This window comes from Scyliorhinus canicula, chromosome 10 (assembly GCF_902713615.1).
Source record: "Scyliorhinus canicula chromosome 10, sScyCan1.1, whole genome shotgun sequence".
Lineage (NCBI taxonomy): Eukaryota > Metazoa > Chordata > Chondrichthyes > Carcharhiniformes > Scyliorhinidae > Scyliorhinus > Scyliorhinus canicula.
In genome coordinates, this window is record NC_052155.1 from 69,085,785 (window position 1) to 69,107,574 (window position 21,790).

Here is a 21,790-nt window from a genome sequence, read left to right on the forward strand (position 1 = left end):
AAAAGACCATTTCAAGAAACAACCCCCCTATGTACCCTCCATTTAATCCCTTCCTCCCCTAACCCCCCCCCCCCCGTAACAACTAACAGTGACCAACTCTCTGAAATACAATATAAACAGCCGCCATCTCCCGTCAGTCGACCCCCTCACGATGAATTTGACCTTCCTAAGATGAAAAGACTCCATTAAGTCCCCCAGCCACGCTGATGCACTCGGCAGCGTTGCTAGTCTCCAGCCCAGAAGGATCCGCCTCTGTGCCACCAAAGAGGCGAAAGCAAGGACATTTGCCTCTGCATCCATCCGCAGCCTCAGCACACTCCAAACACCAAATATAACCGCCAAAGGACAAGACTCCAGCTCAATATTTAGGATCGCCAACATGGTGCTAAAAAAGAATCTCCAAAAACCCACCAGCTTGGAACAAGACCAGAACGTGTGTGTGTAGTGTGTGGGCCCTCTCAAACAGGGCTTATACCTATCCTCTCCCCTCTCAAAAAACCACCTCATCTTAGCCTTAGTGAGGTGTGGTTGAAACACTACCTTCAGCTCGATCAGGCTCAGCCTCCCACACAATGATGCAGCGCCTCAACCCATACCTCTTCCTCCAATATTGGGCCCAATTACTTCACCCATCAAACTCACCTCAACCCCGACAATCTGGAGACGCTGGAGACGAACTGTTTATTCACTTTCAACACAGATGCTTCCACTATTTTTTACAAGTGTGAACATGTTCCATTTTCTTTCCAGTGAAACAACCGTTAATCTTTAACAATCAAGCTGTCCAGATTTGTTGTCAGCAGAATTCAGAACAGGTCACGCGACCTCCTTCATTTTACTTATATTAAAACACAGGGAGCCATTTTGAGCTCTCATTAACCATGTGTGGGATTAGCGATACAGCTGGCAAATCTGGAAAGAATCGGGAAATGTGTTTCTCTCCGGAGAGATTGTGTTTCCTGATTTCCCCCAACCCTCGCCGGCTGTGGTATTATCATAACTATCAGCATTACAAGGGTTAATGTAGTGTCAAGAGTAGTCACTAGAGGGGGCTGCAGATACAACTATATAAGGCAGTGATGCCAGGCCTTACGGGAGGAGTGTAAGCAGGAGATAGCAAGTGAAGGTTAGAAGAGCTGTTAGTGCGAGAAGGTTAGATTATAGTTTGTACCAGTTAGTGAGATTAGCAGTAGGTGAGTGTAGTTAGATGTAATTGATCAATTCTGTATTCTTGAGGACGAAGTGTGACATCCTAGCGTAAATAATAGTGCACATAAATCATAGCTTTGTTCAAGTAAAAGCTATACTGTGGTCTTTGTGAACACTACACCAACCATCTTGAAATAAGCAACACAAAGAACACCACACCAGCGGCATCACAAGTTACCACAAAGGACATAAGCCTAATTTTAATAGTATTTCAATGTATTTCAATATTATAAACTGGCCCACCATCACATGAACCCTCCCAAGTGAATATTCACACCTGGCCGATGTGACATCACGTCAGCGAGATTTACAACAGGTTTGGCCAAGCAAGAATCATTCGAGGGGTCCCCCCCCCCCCCCACTGGAGGCACAGAGATAAGCATAGTCCCGGAGGTGGAGGGACCGGGGGTGGCGGGGGGGGGGGGGGGGTGGCGGAGAGGAACATGCAGGACACTTCCCCTTGGCGTGCTTTGGCACTGCCAACCTGTGCCAGGCAGCAGTGCCAGGGGCACACCCTAGTGAGAGTCCAATGGGGAAGGGTTACTTTACGTGTGGTGGGTGAGAGCAGGCACTGAGTGGGGGGGACTGCTGGCATGTTTGTCAGGAGGGGGGGAGGAAAATATCTAGGGTGATTGTGGAGGACAACCCCTGATTCCTCTGTGGTGGGGGCTGGGGGACATTAAGGTCTCTGTGCTGATCTGGACACCCGTTAAAGTTGATGCTCCGATCTCTGTGGCCAGTTGCCAGTTCTATCAGGCTCATCCCGCTGGAGTGATGGCGTAAAGCACGCCCACTATTTGAGGTTCAGCGTCTGGAGTACAAGGTGGGCTGTGCAACTGGCGAGTTATACACCAGTTTTCAGTCTGACCCTGACACTTTGACAATTTCTGGTCAGATTCTGCCCGCAGTCCCAAAACACAACAATCTTAAAACAACTCATATTTGTATCCATTTGCAAAATTATGATTTTTTTGAGGATTTAACATTTATCTTACAACACTTTTAGCTTCAGAATATGTAGCAAACTTATCAGGAACTCTCAAAGTTGATGCTACGTTTTACGAAATGGTAATATTAAAAGTGGAATATTATTGCCCTCTACTGGTCAGGTTGGATATTACTACATGTCTTGAGATTCTACAGAGTGTTCTGATAAACTGGCCCTTACCTCAACTGATAATCAACAGGGGGAAAAAAATAGATAAAGGTTATTAATTAAAGAAGAATGCTGGGTTCAAAGAACTGACAGAGGTACATGAAGTTAAACTGTGACCAATTTTAACCTCAAGGACTGGTGAGAGAGAGGTGTGGGAGTTAAATAGTGAAAAGTCGGAAAACGATTTCAACCTGCTGCAAACATGCTTCCTTGAATAGAGCTGCGCAGATTAATTTCAGTTTAGGAAAATGTGATGGAGCTGGATAATTCCAATGTGGTGAAAAACATGGAGGTGTAAAGACACTTGGCAGTCAGGGTGCCTAAGACTATAAGTAATAGGATCAGGAGTAGGCTGTTCAGCCTCTCCAGCCTGCTCCACCATTCAATAGGATCATGGCTGATCTGACATTCCTCACACCCACTTTCCTGCCCTTTCCCTGTAACTACTGATTCCCTTACTGATTGTTGTGTTTGATCCCTTGTACTTTATGAAGTAACTCACCAAACACTTTGATATGTCCAAACCAGGATCCCTTCATTGTGTCTCGTGTGGTAAGAAGGCAATCTGATACAGAGCACATTATCATGGAGTCTTGCTACTCCTCTGGAACATACACCAGCACTACCAATTACATGTACATCTTATTACGCTCTCAATCTTCTTCTGAAGACGGCCAGATGTATCTCCCTTTTGCATCCAGGTCCCAGGTCACATGACCTTGGTCTAGAGACCACATAGTGTGCATGTACCACGCCACCTGCTGGTTGGAGGTCACACACAATCCTAACATGATATAGCCCATAGGCATATCGCCACACAGATCAATAATCTATCTATCTCAGCCATAAATATACACAAGGACTCTGACCCCACAGATCTCTGTGACAAGGAGTTCCAAAGATGGACAACCCTCTGAGAGAAGAAATTCCTCCTCATCTCACTCCAAAATTGGCCCCCCTTTATTCTGAGACTATACCTTCTGGTCCGAGACTCCCATGAGGGCTAATATCCTCTCAGGATTTGCCCTGTCAAGCCCCTATGTTTCAATGAGGCCACTTCTCATTCTTCTACATTCCACTGAGTAGAGTCCCAGCTTGGTTAAACTTTGCTCATAAAACATTCCCTCCATACCAGGAATCATCCTAGTGAAACGTCTCTGAACCATCTCAGATGAAATAATGGCCACGATTCTCCCCAAAAATGACAAAATGTAATTTTGGGTGAGTTTGGTAGGTGTTTCCGCCAGGCTTTATTTGGCAAAATCCAGACATGGATTCATCCACACTTAGGCCACGGAGTGTGGTAGTGAGTGGGAACTTCTGCGAGCTTCCCGACACTCAACTTGGTGAGGCCCTCATCAGTATCAAACGTTAATCGGTCCACTTAAATGAGACTCCCACGGACTTCATACCACAAATTATGGTCCCGCCAGCTGATTTGCCGGGACCACGCCTGCCAGCACCCCGCCAACAAGGGAAATTAAACTTAAACTGATCCTGCAGAGCAAACCCCACACAGCTCGTAGCTATAACACCGAGGAGACCAGCCCCACGATTTGGGAATGCCGACCTGGCCAGATTGTTGGATGTGGTCGAGATCAGACGGGATGCCCTGTTGCCCGGAATGGCTTGGAGGGTCATCCACAGGTCAGCCAGTGTCGCCTGGGAAGAAGTGGCAGCAACCATCAGCTCAGGAAGTTGCAGTGCCGCCCATGCCGGCACTTAGCCTCATTCCACACCCTCTCCCTATCACTCCCTCATAGTCACATCCCCCCATGCACCTGTTCAGATTCCCCATCCCCCACTCACATTCCCCCCTCCCAGCATGCTCTTCTCCCCCCCCCCCCCCCTCCATAATGAACGATGTGTGTGGCTCACAATGCCGTTTTTGAGTCCCGAAAGGAGAGGTTGGCCCACAACACGCAGGAAAGGGCCCAGATGGGTGGTGGGGTGCAGGACTTCAGAGCCCTCACCCCCTATGAAGAACACGCCCTGGAGGTCGCGGGGGTGACTGAGGGCAGATCGGTCACTGATATGGAGGTTGGCGTAAGGTGCAGAGGTGAGGATCCATCAACCCCCATCCACATGACCTGTCACACGTGTGTTATGTCATACAGATTGACCCACCCCTCCCACTCAACACATGTCTATTCTCCTTCAGGATCTGTATCCGACGGTGCTGGCCGCGACAGCATAACCCAGTCACTGGGAGACATGTCCCAGTCCCATGTGGACCTTTATGCGATATTGTGGAGCATTTCCAGTCTCAGGTGGGCATTGCCGAGGCACTCCAGAGCATGTTCCAGTCGCAGATGGGCATTACCAGGGCGCCCCAGTCACTGAGGAGAATCGCCGAGGGAGTCGACACCATGCGGCAGACATTGGGGAACTGCCAGGGCTGGCAGAGTCAGATGATGCTGGGGCAGCTGGGGCTCAATCCAGTTGCCCCTCCATCCTAAGGTGAACCCCAGGGCCCCATGGACATCCACTGGGCGGAGGGGGCACTGGGTGCCAATCCAGAGACACCCTATGGAGTGGCAACGGCGGCCACCCTCCTGACAATGGCATGTCTCATAGTAAACACTCGGAACAGGTTGGCATAATGGGGTATGCGCCGCCCGCTAGTGGGCCGGGACCCTCCAGCGAGCCAGGACCCTCCAGCCCAGGGCCCCCAGAAGACACCCGCCAATGGCATCGAAGGCAGTAAGCATCAGAGTGCCTGCACATCTGATGTGCATCCTGGTGACACACCTAGACACAGAGGTAGAGTGCGGAAGGCATGTTGAGGATCACTGAGAGAGCACTGGCAAAAGGGGTGTGGGAGGGTGAAGGGGGAAGGGTGGGCAAAGGGGGAAGGGTGGGCAGGTGGGTTGTTAGAGTTCAGAAGGTGGGGCGGCACCATCAGGGGCCGGGGCAGTTGGGGAAACATATGTGCAATATTAGAAAACACAGCACTCAAAAACACGACTGACCACCAACCCCTTACCCCAGCCTCCTGGGCATGGAGGTCCTGGATTCCCTCCCCAGGCACACCACGTGCAGGTGATGGGTGCGAGCAAGCACTCAGCAGACATGTACAAGTCATACTGTGACATAGATTGAGGAACACCAGCACTCAACTCTCAGCGAGTTATCATCAACCCCCTGCCTTCGACAGTGACCCGCTGACAGTGCCGACACAGTCCCATCACCCAGGAGTGATGTGGCACAGACCCTGGGTGGGTGGAACAGGGTGGTGGTGGCTGGGGGATGAGGGGCGGGGAGGGGTTGGGTAGTGGGGGGGCTGCAGTAATGGACCAGGGCCATGTCCTATATGAGGTGGGTGAGGATGAGGGCGTCCCTGACCCTCCAAGCTTTCTGGACCCTCGCCGCCTGTCCTCCATCCTCCGGCTGGTCATCTGGGTCGTCTTCCGGCTTGTCCTCTAGCGTCTCCTGGTCTGGCACCACCTCATCCACATCGTCGGAGGGGTCCACCTGTTCCTCCCCCTCCACTTCCAGCACGTTACCCCGCTGCTCTGCCAGGTTTTGGAGGGCACAGCAGATAACCACAAAGCGGGTGACTCTCCGGGGGTGGGGGTGTAGTGCAGGGCACCACCAGAACAGTCCAGGCATTGGAACCAGATTTTGAACAGTTCTACGCACTGCTCAATGACAGCCCCGGTGGCCGTATGGGCTTCGCTCTATTGGATCTCCCAGTGAGAGTGTGCTCTGATCGTGCCAGGTGCCTGGGGTTGGGCGACTCATGCACCTGGTTTTGCACCTGGCCCGAAGCCTGATTTCAGCTTCTCCTACGATTCTCCTGGCGCCCCAAGAGCGGCGCGGGGCTCAGCAAGGTGGCAAAATCACATCCAATATCTTTCCTTAATTAAGGGGACCAAAATAACGTCAACTACTCCAGATGTGGGGCTGAATCCTTTGTTTCGCGATGCCAGAAGCGAGATTCACGATCGGGTGAGAATTACGCATGATGCAAAAGTGGAGAACACCGCGGTGCCAAGCCCCAGTCCCTCCTTGGAGGCAAAATCAAAGTTTGCACTGTGCGCCAGTGGGTCCATGGAAAACCCCAATTTGCATTAGAGGGCTGGACACAGTCTGCTCGCCCTTTCCCAATGCTCCGCTCCGCTCAGGCGGAAGTCATGCAGGTGCAAATTGGTGCTATATTTACAAATGGGGCACAGGCACCATGGCTGCTGATGGGGTGCAAGAAGGTAAGGAAATTTTTATAAACTGCCCAAAGTGTCAGGCTTCCTGGGGGGTGGCTGCCTGGTTTGGGGAGTAGCAGAGAAGACTTGGTGACAGGTCCATGGATCTGGGTTTTCCCCCTCGGGATCGGGTGACCTGGCTCAGACCACCATTGCTGCAGTATTTGTTTTAAATGCACCCCTTTGGTGACAGCCCAGGTGGTCGCATTAGGCCCCTGGCTGCGCACTTGGATCTATGGGCCTGTCACCAAGTCGTTCTCCACTACTCCCCCAAACTAGGCAGCCACCCCTCAACAATTTTTAACAGTTTATAAAAATTTACTTACATTTTTGCTCTCCCTCAGTTGCCATGGTGGTCACTCTGCTGACTGCTCAATGTGTCCTGTAAATGTTCAGAGAGCCTCTGGTCATTCGGGAGCCCACCCAGGCCATCACTCTGGAAACCCTCAGACACCAGCTGACCCATCAATGGGATGGGTGTGGCTAAACTCAATCAGGATGCCTGGGCAGCAGGGCTTGCTGCCAGTGTGGCATGCCCCAGTGGCAAACCAGGTGCTGCCACGCCTCAGTGCATGCATCAGAAGCGTTGCCTCACAGCAGCGGAATAGCAAAGTTCACCCCAAACAAAGGACACATGTGATGGAACCATCAATTCACCAGACACGTGTTTCCGATGTGAATCTAGGCTTTAATCGACTTACTTCAGAGCCAGCCTGTTACCTGTCGATGAACTCGTAGTGAACTCAGGCTGACTCTGGACAAGGATATTTATACAGCTGCACTAGGGGGAGGAGTCATGGGCGGAGCCAAGGGTGGAGCCCAGTACAAGTTCCTGAGTGCTCCCAGCGCTACTCCCCTAGTGGTAGGATAGCGCTACTGCGCTTACAAAGACAGTGTGAATAGAGGGATTGGCCACATGCAGTTGGGGAAGGCGCCGGGACCGGAGGGGTTCCCGGTTAAATTTTATAAGAAATACGCGGACCTGTTGGGCCCCCTGTTGGTTCGGACCTTTAACGAGGCATGGGAGGGGGGTGTTTTGCCCCCGACGATGTCACGGGCGCTGATTTCCCTGATCCTGAAGCGAGATAAGGACCCCTTGCAGTGTGGATCATATAGGCCAATTTCACTGCTGAATGTGGACGCCAGGTTGCTGGCGAAGATCTTGGCCACTAGAATAGGGCAGCACGGTAGCATGGTGGTTAGCATAAATGCTTCACAGCTCCAGGGTCCCAGGTTCGATGCCCGGCTGGGTCACTGTCTGTGTGGAGTCTGCACGTCCTCCCCGTGTGTGCGTGGGTTTCCTCCGGGTGCTCCGGTTTCCTCCCGCAGTCCAAAGATGTGCGGGTTAGGTGGATTGGCCATGCTAAATTGCCCGTAGTGTCCTAAAAAGTAAGGTTAAGGGGGGGGGGGGGGGGTGTTGGGTTACGGGTATAGGATGGATACGTGGGTTTGATTAGGGTGATCATTGCTCGGCACAACATCGAGGGCCGAAGGGCCTGTTCTGTGCTGTACTGTTCTATAATAGAGGACTGTGTGCCGGGGGTGATACATGAAGATCAGACGGGTTTTGTGAAGGGGAGGCAGCTGAACACTAACGTGCGAAGGCTGCTAAATGTGATAATGATGCCGGCGGCAGAAGGAGAGGTGGAGATTGTGGTGCCATTCGATGCGGAGAAGGCCTTTGATAGGGTTGAGTGGGGGTACTTGTGGGAGGTGTTAGAGAGGTTTGGGTTTGGGGTGGGGTTTATTAAATGGGTGAGGTTGCTGTGCAAGGCCCCGTTGGCGAGTGTAGCGACAAATGGGAGGAGGTCCGAGTACTTCAGGCTCCACCGTGGGACGAGGCAGGGGTGCCCCCTGTCCCCCTTGCTTTTTGCGTTGGCAATTGAGCCTTTTGCCATGGCTCTCAGGGAGTCAGGGAGGTGGAGGGGTCTGGTGCGGGGTGGGGAGGAGCACCGAGTGTCGCTGTATGCAGACGACTTGCTGCTGTATGTAGGAGACCCGGTGGGGGAATGCCGGAGGTGATGGAGATTCTTGCTGAGTTTGGGAGTTTCTCGGGATATAAATTGAACCGGGGCAAGAGTGAGCTGTTTGTTGTACACCCGGGAGATCAGGAGGAGGGGATTGGTAGGCTCCCGCTAAAGAGGGCAGTGAGGAGTTTTAGGTACGTGGGGGTTCAGGTGGCTAGGAGTTGGGGGACTTTGCACAAGCTTAATTTTACTAGGTTGGTGGAGCAGATGGAGGAGGAGTTTAAAAGGTGGGACATGCTGTCGCTGTCGTTGGCGGGTAGAGTACAGTCCGTTAAAATGACGGTGCTCCCGAGGTTTTTGTTTTTGTTTCCCCTGGTGGTAGGATAGTGCTACTGCGCTTAAAAAGACAGTGTGAATTAACGTATATACATCTATATTACATTCACCACAACATCCACCGTGGCCTTTGGCACCCTCCCTGGCACACTGCCCCTCTCAGGGCAGAGATCTCACCAGTGACACTATCAGCTAGCCCACTCCGCAGGACCACCAGCTGTCTCCAAGCCCTACCTGTGCACTGTGCCCCTGCTCCCATCCACCTTGTGCGTCACACTCAGGATCCACATCACACTGCAGCTAAGCTCCCGGCAGGCACACACTTCCCTCGCTCACCCCAATCTGTAGGCACTGCCCACACGCAAGCCTCTAACTATGGAGGTGATTGGTGGCACCCTATAACCCTCTCCACCTTACACCAGTTGCCACCCTGTTGTTGGGATAACACATGGTCACCCAGTGGGGACACCCACAGTAGATTTCACTGGAGGAATCAGGACATGGGCAACAGAGCCTATCGCTGACACAGGTTACGGCAGCCACCGGTACCCCCGTTGAAAGGGACAGGTGGTGAGGATGGAGGCTCCACAGATTATAGGCCTGGTGCCAATCATTAATGGAGACAGGGGTGCAGTTGAGATGACAATATGTTGGGAGAAATGGCTGAGGGGTGGGGTTGGGGTTGACATGTAGCGAGCAGATGGTGCTGAAGTACAACTCAAAGTTACCATGTAGCTGTTGGATTTGGCTAGGCAAAGGAATACTCATCTTGCTAACATGTCTTCTCTTTCTTTCCCCTGCAGATAATAGATTTCAGAGTACAGCCAGCCATGTTCGCTATCGACCTATCCGCAGCTGCCTTTGCGGATGCTGGAAGGCAGGAGGAACAGGGCCTGTACAAGAGGAGCCTGCCCCAGAAGAGTAGGGGCCAGCCGGTGACGTTTGAGTGCCAGCTGTTCAACAGGCCGAGGGGGAGGTGTGAAGGAGGTGCCACATCAGGCACGCCATCTACGCCTTTCCTTCGAGGAGTTGCCGGACCATGTGTGTCACTGAAGCCTTCGGCTAACCAATATGAGTGTGCCACCTGTGCCAAGGTATTGGCACACTTGACACCGTGGGGTTTTGGAGGCGGATACCTGCTCCCAATGGCCATCAAGGTGATGGCCACCCTGAACCTTTATGTCTCGGGTTCTGTCCGGGGACCTGTCTGTGATGACGCAGAAATCCGCATTCAAGTGCATCCACAAAGTGAGGGATGCTCTATGAACCCAGGCAGCTGACTATATAACCTTCAGTCTGGACAGGCACACCAGGATGCCTGGGCAGCAGGACTTGCGGCCATGTGGCCAGGTCCAGGAGGTGATTGATTCCATGTATGCCCCCTACAAGCACCGGCTCATTGAGGGATGCCTTTCATCAATAGGAAGGGGTTCCAGTCCCTGCATGTGCAATTGATGAATGACCACCAGCTGCATGTTTGCATCCAATACCCTGGCATCGTACACGACGGATACATCCTGGTGCAGTCTGAGGTTCCCAACACCTTCAGGGCGCTCCCTCAGATGAGGGGTTAGTGACAAGGGTAACTGCTGAGGTCATGGACAATGACACTTGTCTAGAAGCCCCAGACTGCGCGGAGATCCTTCATAAGGACACCCATGCAGCAACCAGGAGCGGTATTGAGTGGTGCATCAGGATCCACAAGTTGTGCTTCCGATGCCTGGACTGCTCTGGTGGGGCTCTCCAATATAGCCCCACTAGAGTCTCAAGCTAGCGTGCTGCGACCTGCACAACACCATGCAGCAGAGGTAGACATGCTGGAGGAGGAAGAAGAACACCAGGCCTCATCTAACGTGGAGGATGTCCAGAAAGAACCAGGCATGGAACCCAGCTGGCAGGATAGGCCATCCAACATGTGCTCCAGGGACGTCGCACAGGGAGAACCTCATCAACTCCTGGTTGGCTAATTAAGAGGCCTGACCAGCGGCAGCCCCCCTGATCTGTCCCTCCTCTCCGTCCTCTCCACAATTTCCAAATGGCACTCCCTTCCCCCTAGCCATTCACATCTTCCCTGTCCCACAGTCCTTCACTCCACCTTTCCTCTCCCACTGCCGTTCGCTCCATCCCAATACCACAGCTACCCCTTGCCCCTCCGAGGGTCCTACAGCATCACCACAAGGTGTTGGCCCTGGGTTGGTTGCAGTATCAGCGCATACTACCCATGGGAAACAGAATGTTGATGACTCGTTGTGAGATGGGTGTTATGCCATCAATAAGCACATGACGAGTGATGAATATAACTGAGGCTTTATTACACTAAACAGCAAGCCTCCTGACTCTGGACCCGAACTGGGGCGGAGGCAGAGACTAGCCACCTTTATACATGAGCCCAAGGGGAGGAGCCAGCCGGGACAAGCCTAGGCATGTACAACACAACACAATGCAACACAGTGGTTTACCACATTCACCCCCTGTTAAAAAAAAAGTTAGGCGGGGGTGAAGTGGTCTTAAAGGTCAGGTCTGTCATGGGCAGTCTGTGATTGCCTCAGTCCCGGCTGTGGTGTGGGCACCGGTGTCGAGACCTGCGCGTCCGGGAGCATGTTGTCCTCTTCTTCACCCAGTTGTTGAGTCGGTGGGGGGGGGGGGGGGGGGGGGGCGCGGTGTATGGGCGGGGGTGGTGGTGATGGTCGCCGGTGGGCCTGTAGGTGCTAGTTCGTGAGGTAGGTGGGCGGGGATGGGGAATGACGGTGTAGGGTCGGGGTGGTGGTGGTGATGATGGCTGGAGAGCCTGCTGGTGCCAAATCCTGAAGGGAGACTGTGTCCTGTCACCCGTCCTGATGTGCCACGTAGGCATATTGTGGATTGGCATGGAGGAGCAGGACCATCTCGACGAGGGGGTTGGATTCCTGGCTCCTCGCATGCTTCCGGAGGAGGACGGGCACTGGGACTGCCAGCCAGGACGGGAGCGAGACCCCGGAGGTGGATTTCCCGGGGAAAGCAAACATACGCTCCTGAGGAGTCTCGTTGGTGGCTGTACACAGGAGTGACCGGATGGCATGGAGCGCATCGGAGAGGACCTCCTGCCAGCGGGAGACTGGGAGACTTCTAGACCGTAGGGCCAGGGGGACGGCCTTCCAGACCGTCCCCTTCTCCCTCTCTACCTGTCCGTTGCCCCGGGGGTTGTAGCTGGTCATCCTGCTGGAGGCGATGCCCTTGCTGAGCAGGAACTGATGCAACTCATCGCTCATGAAGGAGGATCCCCGATTACTATGGATGTAGGCGGAGAACCCGAACAGGGCGAAAAGACTGTTTAGGGCCTTGATGACGGTGGCAGATGTCATGTCAGGGCATGGGTTGGCAAAGGGGAATCTTGAGTATTCGTCAACAATGTTGAGGAAATACACGTTACGGTCAGTGGAGGGGAGGGGCCCTTTGAAATCGATGCTGAGGTGCTCAAAGGGGCGAGAAGCCTTTACCAGGTGTGCTCTGTCTGGCTGATAGAAGTGCGGCTTGCACTCCGCGCAGACCTGGCAGACCTGACGGACCTGACCTCCTCGATGGAGTAAGGCAAGTTGCGAGCCTTGATGAAGTGAAAAAAACGGGTGACCCCTGGGTGACAGAGGTCATAGTGGAGGGCCCGAAGTCGGTCTATTTGTGCACTGGAACATGTACCGCGGGATAAGGCATCTAGGGGCTCATTGAGCTTCCCGGGTCGATACAAGATATCGTAGTTGTAGGTGGAGAGCTCAATCCTCCACCTCAGTATCATGTCCCAGTCTCCCTTCAGGATTTGGCACCAGCAAGCTCCCCAGCCATCATCACCACCACCACCCCTGACCCTACACCGTCTTTCCCCAACCCCGCCCACCTACCTCATGAACTAGCATCCGCAAGCCTACCGGCGACCATCACCACCACCTCCACCCATACACCGCTCCCCCCTTCTAGTAATCGCTGGCGGATATAATTTGATTTCATGCCCGCGACATAAGTGTCCCTGATCAGCAGCTCCGCATGTTGGGTAGCCGACATCGCCCGGCAATCACAGTTCCGGCAGAGTACACGCAAGGACCGCAGAAATTCTGCAAGTGATTCCCCCTGACGTTGCCGTCTCGTGGCAAGGAGGTGCCTAGCATACACCTCATTAACGGACTTCATGTATTGTCCCTTCAGCAGCATTATTGCCTCCACATACAAGGGGGCGTCCCTGATAAGAAGAAAGATTCTTGGCTTACCCGTGGTGGAGGATCTTCTTTTTCTGGAGGTCTGTGAAGTCTTCGGTGAAGGATGCGAGGTACACTTCGAAGCAGCTTAGCCAGTGCTCAAACGTTTCTGTGGCGCTGGCTGCCTGTGGGTCCAGCTCCAGGCAATCAGGCTTGAGTGATGAGTTCATCTTAGACGTTTCATGTAATAAATTGATATGCCATCAATAAGCGCACGACGAGTGATGAATGTAACTGAGGCTTTATTACACTAAACAGCTAGCCTCCTGGCCTCTGGTCCTGAAAGGGGTGGAACCGGAGACTAGCCACCTTTATACATGAGCCCGAGGGGAGGAGCCAGAGGCGGAGCCAGCCGGGACAAGCCCAGGCATGTACAACACAACACAATGCAACCCAGTGGTTTGGTGCTCCTCATCGTTTGACAAAGTCTGACTCCTGCCGTACGATCGCATTCCACTATGTGATCCATGCATGTGGCCATTCCATCTCATGGGCCCATATATCCTTTGGGCGAGTTGGGGAGGGGCGGTGGGGGGAGCATTCGAATCTGAAGATAGTGAGCGGTGACGGGTCACTAACTGGGTAAGCTGTCATACACGGCGGCCTCACACCTCTGCCCCTGTTCCCTGCCACCTCTCGCTGAGGTGACCTTAGGTGGGACGTTCAAGTGTCCTGGGGGCCCTGCTCTGTACCATCATCCACCCCCCCCCCGAAAGAAAATCCCCCCCTTCACTAAACCCAGCCTCAACCCATCCTTAAGACTCTTCGACAGAGCAGAATGTTGGTTAAAAAATGTTCACTGGTGACTTTTTACATTGTTGTGCCCTGACCCCTAATAGTCACCTATGTGTTACACTGTGCCAACTTAGATGGTGTCGAACATTCTAATTTTCTGCTAATTAGTAGCATTCTAATTTTCAAATGCTACTTCTAGGTGTGACCCCAGACAACACATCAGATGTGGACACGGCCTACTGCATCTCGCACCCTCTGATCTGAGATGTCTTTGGCAGCCATCCTCTGGAGGACCTGGACCTGGATGGGCCCAGCCAACCTTCGAGTGTAACAGCTGATGACATGCCACCCTGGGGGGGGGGGGGGGGGGGGGGGGGGGGGGAGGGAAATTTGGGAGAGCTGAAGTAATTCCAGTACTTTCTCTGAGGGAGTCACCAATTAGGGCCCCTTCACCTCCTCCTCCCTTGAGGTGCTCGATGGCCTCCAGGCTAATGCATGGGACAGAGGTGAGGCCAGAGTGAGCTCCGGAGGCTCCACATGCCTAGGTCATGACCCTCTGGCACTGTGCAATGTCCCTCTGAGACTGTGCCATGTCGCTCTGCGCCTCTGAAATGACCCTCTGTGACTGGCCAAAGTGAGTCAGCACCCGGTCAATGCACTTGATGCCCTCAGCCATGGCCTTTTGTGACTGGGCCAAAATCTGGAGCACTGCAGCAATGTCCATGTGGGTCTGGGGTATGTTCACCTGTGACTGGGCTCCACTGTCCTGAACCCCAGCCATTGACTGCCCAGATTGGCCCAAGCCTTGGACGTCTTGACTGTTGGTTCTGACGTCTTGTCCCAGGCCTTCCACCGAGATCGCCACTTATTCAGTATTGGCCAAGGAAGCACACATTGTCCACATGGTCTCCTGCACCTGAAGGCTGTTGGACTCCTGCAGCTGCACCTGCAGGCGCAGGAAAGTTGTTGACTCCCCCTCCTGTAAATCCTGGCTTTATGTCTGCATCTGTAATAGTGATGGGATCATACTTTCCAGAAGCACAACACTGTCTGGACTACCGCTGATCCTGGGATTGGGCAGCCCTCCAACCGCCCATTGCCGCAGTATTCCCTAACTTCACCTGATGTGCTGAGGCATGTGTGTACTGTGCATCAGAAGATGACCTAGGAGCGTCTTCACCAAAATGCCCCACCAAGTGATAGTCTCTGCGATGGTGGAGGGTACAGGTGAATGCAGTACCGAGACGTTGGTGTCTTCCTGGACTGGATCTCCGGGTGTGTTGGGTATGTTGTTGGGGGAGAGATACCCAGATGGGGCGGCATGGACTGATGGCAATCTTACAAGACAAAAGACAAGGCACATGGTGAGATCTTGGAAATATGTGGTCTGTGGGAGAGGGGTGACTCACTTGCTACAGGGACACCATTTTGCATTCAGAGTTCACTTGGTTGCCGCACGCCAACCTCCGCTTTGCCCACTAGCTCCACCTCCCTCTGTTCAGCAGGGATTTGGACTCTCTGGTCTGGGATGGCCCGCCAGTTTTCTGCCACTCCCGGCAATTAAGGGCCACCTTCTTAGGGGACACATAAAGGACATGGTGGGACGGACAGTGGTGAGTTCTGTGGAGAGTCTGGAGGTGGTGGCAGTGTGTGCAAAGCACCTGGCCAAGGATTCATTTTACACCAAAGAAGTCCCAGGAAATTATGGTGGAAGTGATTTACACCATTATTCATGCTTGACCATAATTTTCCAAGACTTGCGCACTGTTCTGCTCAGACCCTCTATGAAACTATACAGAATGAATTGTAAACTCCCTCATCAAGGGAAATCACACATTACCTGGATTTATGTCACTTTGCTTTCTGCAGCTACTTAAACGGACAAATGACAGGACAGGTGAATGTGTTTCTCTATCAGTTCAAAGTAACTGATTAAAGTAAAACAAGGGGAGGGATTCTCCATTCGGGTGGAGAATCCCTGTTTCCGACCGGTTTGGCGGTGGCGAGAGGGTGTCCAGGGTGGCACTATCCGGCAGGTTGGGTCTGCGTGCGCCCGGTGCCAAGGGCATGTGCGGCCATGGACCCGGCAATTCTCCAAGCATTTATATCGGGAAGGCCATGCGTTTTACGTGGCGCGGTTGCTAGCCCCTCACTGGTTGGAGCATCGGTGCTGGGGCGGCGCCAACGTTTTTGCCGTAAAACCAGACACTTCTTCCGGACATAGCTTCAAAATCGGACAATCCAGCCCAAGAGCTCTGTTTTTTTGGATTTTTTAATTGCGATTTAAACCTATTAAAACACTTCTTTATCATCATGTGTCAGGTTGAGGGAATATTATATCCTCGAGAAGCCATTTCAAATATCTGCACATGACACTGATCAAAGTGAGTGTGACGTGGAACTCATTCAGGCTGATTTTCAAGTTTGAAATGATCGATGCCTTCTGTTACGATCCCCATAGTGACTGATAACTTTTAAAAGAAAGGAGCCTCAATGATGCCAAAAGAAAGGAAACCAATTTTACTTTTTACAACTTCTGCAACAAATCAACTAAAAGCAACATAATTCAAACATTAATTAACAGGCAAAGGATATTTCAAATAAAAAGGTATGGTTCACTTTAAATGGTTGATACAACAGACACGACTCAAGTAGTTACAAGCACTCGTGTTACTCTCCTCACAAATGTTGCACCACATGCAATCTCAGTCATTCCAACTCCGCCTCTGTTATTTAAGATTTCTCACTTCCCCGCTTAATTGCTGAAATGAAATAAGATCCAATTTTCCCTTCATTTATTTACCCTTAGAATTCTCAGGTAGTTCTAAATTAATAATGTATTTCTTGGAAACATATCTGTGATTTAGCTTGTCCTGAAAACTGAATACAGCAGCTAAATTTGTCCAACTCAAAAACATATTCTGCAGTGAGAGGATCTGAGATTCAGAATACTGTACTATGACTCAGGCCATATTGATCTACATATTGAGTGCAGTGCTGCAGATGAGGGAAACCATTGGCTTCTGATGGATCTTTTTATTACCATTAATGAAGCAAGGAAAATTCAACGCCGGTTAGAGTTAATCCAATTAGAAATGATCAGACACATCTTTCTGGTGCAGCAACCAACAGCAAGTATGCAGTCAAAAAGTAAATAAGGATCTCCACCTGGTGGCCAGTCTGCCACACTGCTGATATTATTACATCTCTGTTGTGAACTGAAGAGGTAATCAGACCTCACAGCGTTCACTTTACGGGTGTGAAATGGACCAATTTTAGGGACAGACATCCTGTGCTCAAGGACCCCGAAAAAGTATCCAACTAGATCTCCAGTCGGATAGGTTTTTGAAGCATCTAGAACCACTGTATAAAACAATCCATAGCATTTACAATGCAGAAGGAGGCCATTCGGCCCATCGAGTCTGCACCGTCCCCTGGAAAGAACACCCCATTTAAGCCCACATCTTCGGAACCCAGTAACCCCACCTCCTCCTTTTTTATTTGAACACTAAAGGCAATTTATCATGGCCAATCCACCTAATTTGCACATCCTTGGACTATGGGAGGAAACCGGAGCACCCGGAGGAAATCCACGCAGACAGGGGGAGAACGTGCAGATTCCACACAGACAGTGACCCAAACCGGGAATCGAACCTGGGATCCCAAGCCGGGAATCGAACCTGGGATCCTGGAGCTGTGAAGCAACTATGTTAACCATTGTGCTACCGGGCCGCCATTCAATGTTAATGAGGGGCCTACCAGCCTCCAGCATCCATAGCATTTCTGAGGATCAGTGCCTGTCTCCTCGTTCTCCTTTCCATCCTCTTCCGGCCTACATGAGGGCTGCCTCCAATAAGGCCCACTACCCACTCACCTCCACAGACAGCTTGTCCTACAGTAAAATTTCAATTATCCTGTGGGGAAATGGGTAGTGCTGGTTGACCAAAAATCTTGGTTACCTAAGAGTTCTACATTTTCAACCAATCAAATAGTTCCTGGGTGAGCTTGTCTCCACCAAGGGTGGCCAAGACAAAAGACTCCATGAATTCCATGGTGACTTGTGGTGACTCGGACATTGTGGTTTCCTGAGAGGTGCGGAAGTGCGCTAATCTAGTGAGTAACACCAAGGGAACGTGGTGCTGCAGAACAGCGGGAGGCTGAGACTGGAGTGAGAGCAGGCCGCAGATAACAGCAACCCCTGAGTTTGACAATTTTTCTTTTTCTTGTTATAAATTTAGAGTATCCAATTATGTTTTCCAATTAAGGGGCAATTTTGCATTGCCAATCCACTTACCCTGCACATCTTTGGGTTGTGGGGGTGAAACCCATGCAGACACGAGAAGAATGTGCTAACTCCACACAGACGGTGACCCAGGGCCAGGATCGAACCTGGATTCTCAGCGCCGTAGGCAGCAATGCTAACCACTGTGCCAATGTGCCGCCACGAGTTTGACAATTTTTAGCTGTTGTATGAGATCTGACTGACGGTGAATTAGTGTTAGCATCAGCTACTGAGGGATGTGACACATTTTCAGTCAAAAAACAAATCCGAAAGAAATTCCAGGTCGTAGAGAATTCAGGTTGTTAGAATATGGAGAACTCAAAGTTTACCGTAATATTAATATTGAGGTATAAATTTTGCCTGGGCCCTTTGTCCCACGGGTCTGTGCACGGTACCTATTATAGGCCCAAAAAATAGGCCTAAGGAAATTTCTACTTCAGAGACTCTCCTCAAAATAATACAACATGCTCCCAAGTTAAATGTCTTTAACCTCAGTCCATATAAAGAATTCTGGAAGCTGTCGTTCGGTTGTTTTTAAGAGAAATGACGTGTGGTAAACTCAGTATTTGTTATTGTCAGCTCAGTTTGTATCAAATAATGTACTGTTCAAGCCAATTGTGTAACAGTAACCTGGGCTCACCTTCCTCTCAGTCTGTATCCAGATTAATTTTACTAATTACTCAGGTTCATACGTAATGCTCAACAGAGTATGGTCTATGGGCAGCAGGTGGCGCAATGGGTTAGCCCTGCTGCCTCACGGTGCCTAGGTCCCAGGTTCCATCCCGGATCTGGGTCACTGTCCATGTGGAGTTTGCACATTCTCCCTTGAGTTTGTGTGGATTTCACCCCCACAACCCAAAAATGTGCAGGCTAGGTGGATTGGCCACGCTAAATTGCCAATTAATTGGAAAAAATAAATTGGGTACTCTAAATTTAAAAAAAAACATAGTATGGTCAGACAAAACGTATGTAATTGAAATGAAGCAACAGGCAGCAAAACACATCACATTAAGGGTAGTTTTACAAATCTCTGCTCCTGTATAGAGCTGGATCACATATTGTAAGTTTGGTTATCCACCCATTTAATGGGTAGAATTCGTAAAATCACCTCTATTAATTCTTTACTGTGACTCATGCAACAGGGCAAAGCTCAACAGTGTATTATCTAATATCTTACTTAAATCATTTCCAAAAGTCCTAAATGTGTAGTGTAAGCCCATTTACAATGGGGGTACTACCTATGAAGTTAGAAGGGTAAAGGAAGAAAGGGAGGGAAGGGATACATTTTCTAGAGGGAGAGTTGTGAAAGGGGCACAGCTAAGATTGGAAAAAAGAGGGCAGAAGAAAGGCAGTTGCATGAATTTAAAGAATGTGACCAGATGGCCAACGGCCTGAATTGTCGGCCTGTCACCGAGTTGGACACTTTAACCTAAACCACAGCTAACAGCCTATACAGCCAGGCCTGAAGGGAATTTAGACAGGCCAAGTTCGAATATACTGGTCAGATACAGGGAAGTCAGGGCAAGCCTGGACTTGTCCCGCAAACAGAGATAGGATATAATCAGCCCGATTCAGATAAGGCCAATTGTTGTGTACTACCCTGATTCGTCCAGACTTTCTGGCACCTCGGATTCTCGCTGTTACCTTCTATGGAATAAGGTGCAGACAATGCAGCTGAATATGGACCCCTGAGGGGAGTTCTTGATGCCTTGCAGATTTGGAATCAGCGAATCCATTGAGTGTTGTGACCCCTGCCCAGTGACCTCATTGGCTCCGGTCAGAGAATCTTCTCTAAGGGCATGAAAAGGGGGAAAAGAAGGGACACGTAGAGACCATCCCCAGCAAAGACTCGACACGGAGACTTACAGACAGGGTTCGGCGGCGATCCAGAGACAGACGGAAGAAGGTGTGCGAGAACTACCTTTGCAGATGAGGACCTTGAGATGGCAGGGACTCAGAGAATTGGACCTGCAGCTCTATCAAGTTCATCAGCATGGGTAGTATTAGAAACTTGGGCAAATAATATTGAGATAATTTGGAATTGTTACTGTTAGTGAACATTTATTGTGCTTGTGAATAAATCTGGGTTGAATCGCGAACTGTTTTTGTCCTTTGGTCACCTCACATATAAGGGCACCTAGGCAACAAATTTTAATAATAAACTGGTCAAAGTATCTGATAATTTACAGACAACAGGAACCCCTTAATGAGAGCCAATGGTGGCATCTACTAGGTAGCCAGAATCTTGAGCTCCTTTCAAATTCTGTTTGCAAGAGATCAGTTGTATCCCCTATCAACTGATGGCTTCTTCCTGTCTTCCAAGATAATGGTTGTCGATTATTGCATCCAAGTGTATCTAGTGTCATGTTACCGTGACATTATGTAGAATTTATCCATCGGGGAGAGTGGAAGTTTCCTCCAGTGTGTCTGTCCCTCTGGATTGTCAATAGGTAAATTCAACCATTGTGTTGCCTCATAATGCCAGGGTTCCCAGGTTCCATTCTCAGCTTGGGTCACCATCTGGGCGGAGTCTGCACGTTCTCCCCATGTCTGCGTGGGTTTCCTCTGGGTGCTCCGGTTTCCTCCCACAAGTCCTGAAAGACATGCTGTTAGGTAATTTGGACATTCTGACTTCTCCGTCTGTGTACCCGAACAGGTGCTGGAATGTGGCGACTAGGGGCTTTTCACAGTAACTTCATTGCAGTGTTAATGTAAGCCTACTTGTGACAATAAAGATTATTATTATGTCTAGAATATAAAGGGTTAATGTAATATCATAATTGACCACTAGATGGAGATAGATGCAGAACTATATCAAGCACTGACTCTCAGGCTTCTGGGAGAGGGCTGGAGAGAGTGCAGAGGAAATGAACATCGCTTATTGTCACGAGTAGGCTTCAAAATGAAGTTACTGTGAAAAGCCCCTAGTCGCCACATTCCGGCGCCTGTTCGGGGAGGCTGTAACGGGAATTGAACTGTACTGCTGGCCTGCTTGGTCTGCTTTCAAAGCCAGCAATTTAGCCCTGTGCTAAACAGCCCCTGCAGTGCTAAACAGCCGTCTAGAGAGTACAGTTATAGATAGAGCATAGAGGCTAGTGTTAGTAGAGTGTTGATTGTAGATTACTAGATTATTGCTTGCTGTAGGAGTAAGTGGTCGAGCTTTGATAAATAGTGTAATAAATGTTAGCTTTGTTATTGAATTTAACTTCAGTGGTCTTTGTGAACACTACGACATTCGACTGGTAATAAGAATCACAAAGAACACCACAGTTGCCAGCGCTAGTTCATAGAACATAGAACAGTACAGCACAGAACAGGCCCTTCGGCCCTCAATGTTGTGCCGAGCCATGATCACCCTACTCAAACCCACGTATCCACCCTATACCCTATACCCTATACCCATAACCCAACAACCCCCCCCCCTTAACCTTACTTTTATTAGGACACTACGGGCAATTTAGCATGGCCAATCCACCTAACCCGCACATCTTTGGACTGTGGGAGGAAACCGGAGCACCCGGAGGAAACCCACGCACACAGGGGGAGGACGTGCAGACTCCACACAGACAGTGACCCAGCCGGGAATCGAACCTGGGGCCCTGGAGCTGTGAAGCATTTATGCTAACCACCATGCTACCCTGCTGCCCCCAAATATTTCCACTGCCCCTATATTTCCACAT

General features: G+C 50.7%; 1 protein-coding gene and 1 long non-coding RNA gene across 9 annotated transcripts in view; one reads left to right on the top strand and one right to left on the bottom strand.

Annotated features, from left to right (window-relative positions):
- Positions 1–21,790, bottom strand: part of LOC119972445 (RNA-binding Raly-like protein) — a 1,269,223-nt gene that overhangs the window by 456,028 nt on the left and 791,405 nt on the right. The gene's annotated exons all lie outside the window — the stretch shown is intronic.
- The window catches only part of LOC119972446, a 33,268-nt gene continuing 32,159 nt past the window's right edge, over positions 20,682–21,790 (top strand). Inside the window, exon 1 of the long non-coding RNA XR_005462049.1 lies at positions 20,682–20,723. This is a non-coding gene — a long non-coding RNA (uncharacterized LOC119972446). The remainder of the gene's footprint in view (positions 20,724–21,790) is intronic.